Consider the following 10483-nt stretch of genomic DNA (forward strand, 5'->3'; position numbering starts at 1 on the left):
CCAATGGTATTTTTCACAGAACTAGAACAACCAATTTCACAATTTGTATGGAAATACAAAAAACCTCGAATAGCCAAAGTAATCTTGAGAAAGAAGAATGGAACTGGAGGAATCAACCTGCCTGACTTCAGACTCTACTACAAAGCCACAGTCATCAAGACAGTATGGTACTGGCATAAAGACAGAAATATAGATCAATGGAACCAAATAGAAAGCCCAGAGATAAATCCACGAACCTATGGACACCTTATCTTCGACAAAGGAGGCAAGGATATACAATGGTAAAAAGACAACCTCTTTAACAAGTGGTGCTGGGAAAACTGGTCAACCACTTGTAAAAGAATGAAACTGGAACACTTTCTAACACCATACACAAAAATAAACTCAAAATAGATTAAAGATCTAAATGTAAGACCAGAAACTATAAAACTCCTAGAGGAGAACATAGGCAAAACACTCTCTGACATAAATCTCAGCAGGATCCCCTATGACCCACCTTCCAGAATATTGGAAACAAAAGCAAAAATAAACAAATGGGACCTAATGAAACTTAAAAGCTTTTGCACAACAAAGGAAACTATAAGCAAGGCGAAAAGACAGCCCTCAATTGGGAGAAAATAATAGCAAATGAAGCAACAAAGGATTAATCTCAAAAATATACAAGCAACTCCTGAAGCTCAATTCCAGAAAAATAAATGACCCAATCAAAAAATGGGCCAAAGAACTAAACAGACATTTCTCCAAAGAAGACAGACAGATGGCTAACAAACACATGAAAAGATGCTCAACATCACTCATTATCAGAGAAATGCAAATCAAAACCACAATGAGGTACCATTACACGCCAGTCAGGATGGCTGCTATCCAAAAGTCTACAAGCAATAAATGCTGGAGAGGGTGTGGAGAAAAGGGAACCCTCTTACACTGTTGGTGAGAATGCAAACTAGTGCAGCCACTATGGAGAACAGTATGGAGATTTCTTAAAAAACTGGAGATAATTAAATTTAAAGCAACTTTGTTTTGATTATCCTTTCACATGATCTGTGAAAGCAACAGGAGATTCTTAAGAATAAAACTGCAAATAAGTTTTCAAATAACTCACATTGGTTATGTTTTTCAAAAAAGAAATAACTTTTATGCAAAAATAACAATGTATATAGGGAAATGAATGCAAGTAGAAATACATATATATATATTCAAAATACAACATTTCAGATATAGGACTCATCAAATAATATGAAATAAATACAATATTTCAGGTATAGGAATTATGAAATAAATATTAAATTTGTTTAGATAAATAAAAGAGAATCAAAAATAAAAGTCAGGTGAAAGTGAAAGTCGCTCAGACGGGTGTCCTACTCTTTGTGACCCCATAGACTGTAGCCTGCCAGCCTCCTCTGTCCGTGGAATTCTCTAGGACAGAACACTGGAGTGGATAGCCGTTTCCTTCTCCAGGGGATCTTCTGAACACAGGGATTAAACCCAGGCCTGCCGCATCGCCAGCCGATTCTTTACCATAGAGCCGCTGGAAAAGTTAGTTACTAGCGTCTAAGAAGAATGACCCATTAAATGTCTCAAGACCCAAATAGAGCTTTTAAAAGTGAAAAAATAAAAAATCCATAAGTGACTAAAATAGCATATTAAAAACAAATAAGAATCAGAGAACTAGAAGATATTGGTGAAGAAATTATGTAGGGCAAAATATAGATAAAGACAGGGAAATCATGAGGGATTAGGCAACGCTGAAACTAGAGCAAGAAAGTCTAACATTCGTCTATTCCAGAATTCCTAAAAGATATGATGTAGAGTCTAGGTAGGGTGATACTTAGAGAAACAATGGTTGTCTACCTCCCATAACATGTATAGATCATAAAATTTCGGGTTTTGAAGCCATGTAACAATCTTAAGTAATAAGATAAATAGAAATCTTCATAATCAGAGTAAAATTGTAGTAAGTCAAAGACAATAGAAAATTTAAAAGCACCCAAAGAATAAAGACATTATCTAAGATGGAAAACAAATGTAATGACAGAAACTTCACAACAAATACAGTACACATAGACAATAATAAAATGTCATCAAAATAATTAAAGAAATTAACTGTCCTCACAAAATTCTGTAGGTAATCAAATTATGTCTGATAAATGGAGAGAAAGACAAACTTTTTTAGAAAGGAAGACATGGCAAACATGTCTAATAAAACATTGTCTAATAAATAAATATTAAGTGAAAAATAAAAATGGTAATAATAACCTTGTGTAAGGAAAATAACATACCTAATGCACTGGAATATGAGATTGGAAAAATGAAATAAACAGTTTTGAAGATTAGAATATGCTACATTTTAAAAAGTTCAAGTTTCATTCAAAGTATTAGAGAGGACAGCAGATGCAATGCTAACTCCTAAAGAAATAAGCACAGAGAGAAAAAATTCCAAATAAGTAAATTTAAAAGCATAAGCACTCAAAAAGAAAGCTCAATCCAAAAGAAGGCAAGAAAGGAAGAAAATAAGGAAAAGATATAAAACTCTGTACAAAAAGAAAGACAACATGGAATTTTGTATTTCCATTAATATAATAAAATATTAATTGACATATGTAAGATTAAAATCTTCATTGACAAAATATGATACACTGATTTTTTTAAAATTACAGAATAATTTAAAATATTGTGACACAAAGTAAAGCATGGAGAAATGAACACTGAACAAATAACAATAAAAAAAAATAGCATAGCTATATTATTTAGAGATTTAAAGCAGAAACATTTTATAGTCATAAACTATATCATGATAAAATAATTAAATTCAGATGCAACCTGTAATTATTATATATGCATAATTATATGGTCCAAATAAGCAAGTCTCAAATTGTCTGGAGTACATATTTTCAGAAAAAAATATAAAAAAATCAGGATATATACACTACTGAGATACACAGATTTACTATAAGAAATTAGCTCATACAATTACAAAGGCTGGCAAGCCCCAAGAGCAACTGTCAGAAAGCTGGAGACCCAGAAGATCCAGGAGAAATGATTATGTAGTTTCAGTTAGATAGCCTATAGGCTCAAGACCCAGGAAAAGGTGAAGCTGCAATTTGAATATGAAGGTAGAAAAGGAAAAAAAAAAAAAAAAAACTTAAGGTCCCAAATTGATGGCATCACACATTAAGACATTCTCTCCTGCTCTATCCTTTTGTTCTTTCCAGATCTTGAACTGATTGGATGAGGTCCAAGCTCCTTTGGGAGGGCAATCTGCTTTACTCAATCTACTAATTCAAATTTTAAGCTTGACCACAATCCCCCTCACAGATATACCCAAAATAATATTTAAACAAATATCTAGGCACCACATGGCCAGTCAAGCTAATGTGTAAAGTGATCCATCTCACTCTCTGTGATAGTTTAAAGAAAAGCAACTTGTCTGGATAATCTTAGTCAGTTAGGGAGAAAAATACTATAGACTGACTGGGTGGCTTAAATGACAGGCATTCATTTCTCACAATTCTGGAAGCTGGAAGTACACAATCAATGCACTGGCAGATCTGGGATTCACTGAGAACCACCTTCTTTTTGTATCCTCATGTCTGATATGTACAGCAGAGAGAGAAGGAATGAAAGAGAAAGAAAGGCAGAGAGATTGATCTAGTTTCTTTGTTTTTTTATAAGGTCACTAACTCCATTCATAAGTTTTTCTCCCTCATGTCCTTGTTACCTTGAAAAGGTCTCATCTCCAAATAACAGACCACTGGAAACTAAGTTTCAAATGTAAATCTGAGGTTGGGGAAGGAGAGGAGATTCAGCATTCAGCACACATCAAAATATAAACATAAAAAAATGTATATTAAAACTTTATGGGGTTGATGGCAAAATGGATAGACCGCTTGAAATGAAGTGTAGATAAACAATGTAAAACAGCAAATATGTATCTATTTATAGTTCTATATGCAACCCACTGCCGTGTTTTTGCCTGGAGAATTCCATGGACAGAGGAGCCTGGCTGGCTACAGTCCATGCGGGCACAGAGTCAGACAGGGCTGAGCAACTAACAAACACATACACACATGCACACACACTTTACATATAATTATGATTATATACGGGCTTCCCAGGTGGTGCTAGTGGTAAAGAACCTGCCTGCCAATGCAAGAGACAAAAGAGATGTGGGTTGGATCCCTGGGTTTGGGAAGATCCCCTGGACGAAGTCATGGCAACCCACTCCAGTATTTTTGCCTGGAGAATCTCCATGGAGAGAGAAGCCTGGAAGGCTACAATCCAAAGGGTTGCAAAGCGTCAGACAAAACTGAAGCGACTTAGCATGCACACACATGATTATATATATTTATAATTATAGATAAGTTTATACAATTAACCATCTGATAGAGATAGCAATTAAAATAAATGAAAAGATACATATTTTCCAGTAATTGACATTGCAGTGGTTGAATAACCATTTGGACTACAATTCAACTATATAGTTTTTCATAAATTACTATAAAATGTAAAGATGGATTAAATATTTGCATTTAAAGAAATAAATATATCATGGGATTAGAATAAAAAGGCTATATGAAGATAAAAAAATCCTTCATAAGTATATTAATGTCTGAAATCATAGAATGTTGGGTCAACAGATCAATAAAAATTTTTAATGTGTTATTATTGTATATTATGTATGTATGTAGTGTGTAATTATTGTTCAGTTCAGTTCAGCTGCTCCGTCGTGTCCGACTGTTTGCAACCCCATGAACCTCAGCATGCCAGGCCTCCCTGTCCATCACCAACTCCCAGAGTTCACCCAAACACATGTCCATTGAGTCAGTGATGCCATCCAACCATTTCATCCTCTGTTGTCTCCTTCTCCTGCCCTCAATCTTTTTCAGCATCAGGGTCTTTTCAAATGAGTCAGCTCTTTGCATCAGGTGGCCAAAGTATTGGAGTTTCAGCTTCAACATCAGTCCTTCCAATGAACACCCAGGACCTTATCTCCTTTAGGATGGGCTGGTTGGATCTCCTTGTAGTCCAAGGGATTCTCAAGAGTCTTCTCCAACACCACAGTTCAAAAGCATCAATTCTTTGGCACTAAGCTTTCTTCACAGTCCAACTCTTACATCCACACATGACCACTGGAAAAACCATAGGCTTGACTAGAAAGACCTTTGTTGGCAAAGTAATGTCTCTGTTTTTTAACATGCTGTCTAGGTTGGTCATAACTTTCCTTCCAAGGAGTAAGGGTCTTGTAGTTTCATGGCTATAATCACCATCTGCAGTGATTTTGGAACCCTCAAAAATAAAGTCTGACACTGTTCCCACTGTTTCTCCATCTATTTGCCATGAAGTGATGGGACCAGATGCCATGATCTTAGTTTTCTGAATGTTGAGCTTTAAGCCAACTTTTTCACTCTCCTCTTTCACTTTCATCAAGAGGCTTTTTAGTTCTTCACTTTCTGCCATAAGGGTCATGTCATTTGCATATCTGAGGTTATTGACATTTCTCCCGGCAATCTTGATTCCAGCTTGTGCTTCATCCAGCCCAGCGTTTCTCATCAGGCACTCTGCATATAAGTTAAATAAGCAGGGTGACAATATACAGCCTTGACGTACTCCTTTTCCTATTTGGAACCAGTCTGTTCCATGTCCAGTTCTAACTGTTGCTTCCTGAGATGCATACAGATTTCTCAAGAGGCAGGTCAGGAGGTCTGGTATTCCCATCTCTTTCAAAATTGTCCACAGTTTATTGTGATCCACATAGTCAAAGGCTTTGGCATAGTCAATAAAGCAGAAATAGATGTTTTTCTGGAACTCTCTTGCTTTTTAGATGATCCAGCGGATGTTGGCAATTTGATCTTTGGTTTCTCTGCCTTTTCTAAAACCATCTTGAACATCTGGAAGTTCACTGTTCACATATAAGGAGCAGAGGATGTGCTTTGCTGGAGCAGCCGTGAAGAGATACCCCACGTCCAGGGTGAGAGAAACCCAAGTAAGATAGATGCTGACAGAGGGCATCAGAGAGCAGACAGACTGAAACCACAATTACAGACAACTAGCCAATCTGATCACAGGACCACAGCTTTGTCTAACTCAATGAAACTAAGCCATGCTGTATGGGGCCACCCAAGACAGACGGGTCATGGTGGAGAGGTCTGTGGTCCACTGGAGAAGGGAATGGCAAACCACTTCAGTATTCTTGCCTTGAGAACCCCATGAACAGTATAATTATTGTACAAGCAATAATTATAAAATTTTTTTTAAATATTTGTTACATATACATGAATCAGTGAAAAGTGAAAGTAAAAGCCATTCAGTCATGTCTAACTCATTGCTACCCATTCCATGGCCAGAATACTGGAGTGGGTAACCTTTCCCTTCTCCAAGGGATCTTCCCAACCCAGGGATTGAACCCAGGTCTCCCACATTATAGGTGGATTCTTTATCAGCTGAGTCACAAGGGGAGTCCAAGAAAGGTGGAGTGGGTAGCCCTTCCCTTCTCCAGCAGATCTTCCTGACCCAGGAATTGAACCGGAGTCTCCTGCATAGAAGGCAGATTCTTCACTAACAGAGCTATCAGGGAAGCCCATGATGAATTAGTAATATGCTACTTATAGTAAGAGTTCTAATAAAATACAGTAAAAAAAATAACCCAAATAAGAAAGCACTCTTGATTAAAAAATAGGCTGAACTTTGACACCTCACCAAAAAAAGATAGATAGTAAATACACACTTGAAAAACTGCTCCTCACCATATGTCATCAAGGGAAGTATAAATGAAAACAGCAAGGAGATTCTACTGCACACTCAGAATGGCCAGTATCCAGAACACTGACAACACAAAATGCTGGTGAAGATGTGGAGTAACAGGAAGAGTCGTTTTTGAGAGTAGCTCTGGCTGTTTCTTACAAAAGTAAACAATTCTTACCTAGAGATCAAGCAATCTTGCTCCTTGGTATTTATCCAGAGGAGATGACAACTTATGTCTATTCAAAACTTTCACATGGATGTTGTTAATAGCTTACTTACAATTGCTGAAATTTGGAAACAATGATGATGTCCTTCAGTAATATAATGCATGAGTACATGGTGCTTCTTCCAGAAAATGCTATATAATTGTTTGAGCTATCAAACTACGAAAAGACATGGAGGAACCAGAAATGCATATTACCAAGTGAAAATAGCCAATCTGAAAAGGCTGCAAGCTGTGTGGTTTCAACTATATATCATTCTGTGAAAGGGAAAACCAGAAACAGTGAACAGATTGGTGGCTGCCAGAAGGTGGGAAAGAGGGAAGGATGTATAAGCAGAGCACAGAGGATTTTAAGGTATTGAAAATACTGCTTGGAAACATATGTTGGATACATGCCATTATACATTTGTCCAGATCCATAGAAGGCACAACACCGGTAGTGAATCCTAAAGTGAGCTGTGGATTTGGGGTGATTATGATGTATCAACGTGGATTCATCAATTCTAGCAAAAGAATCGGTGTGGTAGGAAATGCTGACAATGGGGAGGTTATGGATGTATGGAGGCAGGGGAGTATATGCTCCCTGTATGTTCCTCTCAATTTTGTCATAAACCTAAAACTACACTTAAAAAATGAACCCCTTAAGTTAAAACAAACAACAAAAACCCATGTAAGAGTGGAATGGCAATCAATTCACAACAGGAAAAAAAAAAAATTCATAGCTCAGACAAACTTCAAAAATCAAAGTGTAAAAGTGATTTGAAAAACAAAGTTACTTCCACAATTTTAATGGGAGTGTAAATTGAAATACTTTTCTAAGAGAAATGTAACTCCATGCGTCAATGTGTCATTAGATATGAAAACCCACCTTCTAGTATATATGTGTGTATGAATGCGTGTGTGTGTGTGTGTGTGTGTGTGTGTGTGTGTGTGTGTGTGTGCTGTGTTAGCTACTCAGTCGTGTCTGACTCTGAGACCCCCATGGACTGTAACTTGCCAGGCTCCTCTGTTCATGGGATTCTTCAGGCAAGAATATGGGAGTGAATTTCCATTTCCTACTCCAGGGGATATTTCTGACCCAGGAATGGAACCCACTTTTCCTGCATTGCAGGCAGATTTTTTTTACCATCTGAGCCAGCAAGGAAGACCATTTCTATGCTTTATAAATTATTAATTATAGAGATGCATATGCAGGATCATTTATATCAAGAGGCTTATAAACTACTTCTGCAAACTGAGGAAGGACATAATAAGAAATTAGAATATTACTTCTGCAGAAAATCATTTAGACTGTCTCAACTTTCAACAAATTGAGCAAGATTATAATAGATCAGCTCTTTTTAATAATTGAAAATTAAAGACTTTATAATGATGCAGTAATGTGCTTTAGTTAAGTTAATCATGACCTACTCTCTCATCTATAATGTAGAGTCATCATGTGTCTCTCGTAATGGTGAGCACTAAGTATGGCCTACACGGATCTATGTGTTTTCAACTTTGCAGTTCTCTCAGCTGCACATTATATGATCTTTCATCTCATTCCCAAACCTGTCATTCTTTTCTGCCCTAAAGTACTCTTAAATCTTAATCTTTTTCCTTATTCTGGAGCTTAGAATTTCTGTTTCCTTTGCCCAGAAAATTATTTACTTCCTTTTTTCTCTGACTAAATCTTCTTGATCTTCTAAAAATGTTCAAATGTTCAACTATAATGAATGGTTATAACAGCTTCTCTTAATGCGGATATATTTAATTAGTTATTAAAATCTCTGGTACTTGAAATACTCATTATATATTCAGATATAATTGGATAATGAAAGACATTTGTTTCACATTATATATTTATAGCAGTTAGAGTTCAACTCCTAATGTCAAGGACCACAGAAACTACTTATGCGTAACTTGAAACATAATTTAATACAGAAGAAATTCATAATAGGATGTCTTGCAGAATAGTCTGGTCAGCCTTTCTTAGAAAACTAAAAAAAAAAAATATATATTATATCATTTGGAGCTATCCAGTACTGCTTTTGAATATAATATCTTGCCCCAAATCTACATGGACTTAGAAATTTACTTAATGTCATTGAGTCACTATCCTCACCTACGGTAGAAGAACATCAGGCCCCTAGATTGAGACATCTTTAACTAAAACAGAATATCTTCTTTTGTGTCTAAGGTGGGTGGATGTAGTGAAGGTTAGCCTACCTAACTTACCTTTAGCTATAATTAAAGATATTTATGTATTTTTCTGATTTATTTCATTATACAAGCTTGTTTGAATCCCATTAACTTTTAATGAGATTCTAAAGAATCCCATAAAGTTAATAATTTATAAATTCTTAACTGTATTTCATTAATACTTCCATGGTCTATTCTTTATGAAATATATTTGAGATTTCAGTATTTTATCACAAACCATAAAGCCTGTCTTTAGGGGTAGATGCAAAGACTAGTGGCTTATCTTTGAATCCCAGAGTGAAGGGGTCCAAGGAGTTCTGGATATGCAGTTTGCCTGGGATCTGGGTTTACACATCACAGCTTTCAGGTGGTTTAACTATTGTACGAGTTCCCTGGGGCTGCATTAACAAAGCACCACAAACTGGGTGGATTACACAATTCAGTTCTGGAGTCTGGAAGACTGACACCGAGATGTTATTAAATTTGGTTCCTTTGGAGAGCTGTGAGGGAGAAACTGATCCATACCGCTCTCCTAATTTCCAACAGCTCCAGGCCCTCCTTGATTTTGTAGATAGCATTCTCCCTGTGTCTTTATATCATCTTCTCTCTATCTGTGTCTTTCTCTATATTTCTCTTCTTAAGAGGGTGCCAGTAATACTGGATTAGGGTATAATAACCTTATCTTGAATTGCTCATTTGCAAACACTCTTTTGCCAAGTAGGGTCACATTTACAAGTACTGAGGATTAGGATCTCAATGTCTTTGGGAGTATATAGTCATTGTCTTCTTCTTTCTTTTTTACTTAATTTTTTTAATTGAAAGATAATTACTTTACAATATTGTGATGATTTCTGCCTTACATCAACATGAATCAGCCATAGGCACAGCACACCAGCTTTGGGTTTCCTGTGTCATACAGAAAATTCCAGTGGCTATCTACTTTACATATGGTAATAGGTATGTTTCAATGTTACTCTCTCAAATCATCTCTCCTTCTTTCTCCCTCATTGTGCACAAAAGTCTGTTCTCTATGTCTGTATCTCAATTTTTGCCCTGCAAATAGGTTCATCAATACTGTCTTTCTAGATTCCATATATATATGTTGATGTACAATATTTGTCTGTCTCTTTCTGACTTACTTCACTTTGTATGATAGGCTCTCGGCTCATTCACCTCATTTGAATTGACTTAAATGTGTTCCTTCTTACAGCTGAGCAATATTCCATTGTGTATATGTAACACATCTTCTTTATCCATTCATCTGTAGATGGACATCTAGGTTGCTTCCATGTCCTAGTAATTGTATTATATTGCTGCGATGAACATTGCACACACGTATCT

Source organism: Cervus elaphus, chromosome 31 (genome assembly GCF_910594005.1).
Source record: "Cervus elaphus chromosome 31, mCerEla1.1, whole genome shotgun sequence".
Taxonomy (NCBI): Eukaryota; Metazoa; Chordata; class Mammalia; order Artiodactyla; family Cervidae; genus Cervus; species Cervus elaphus.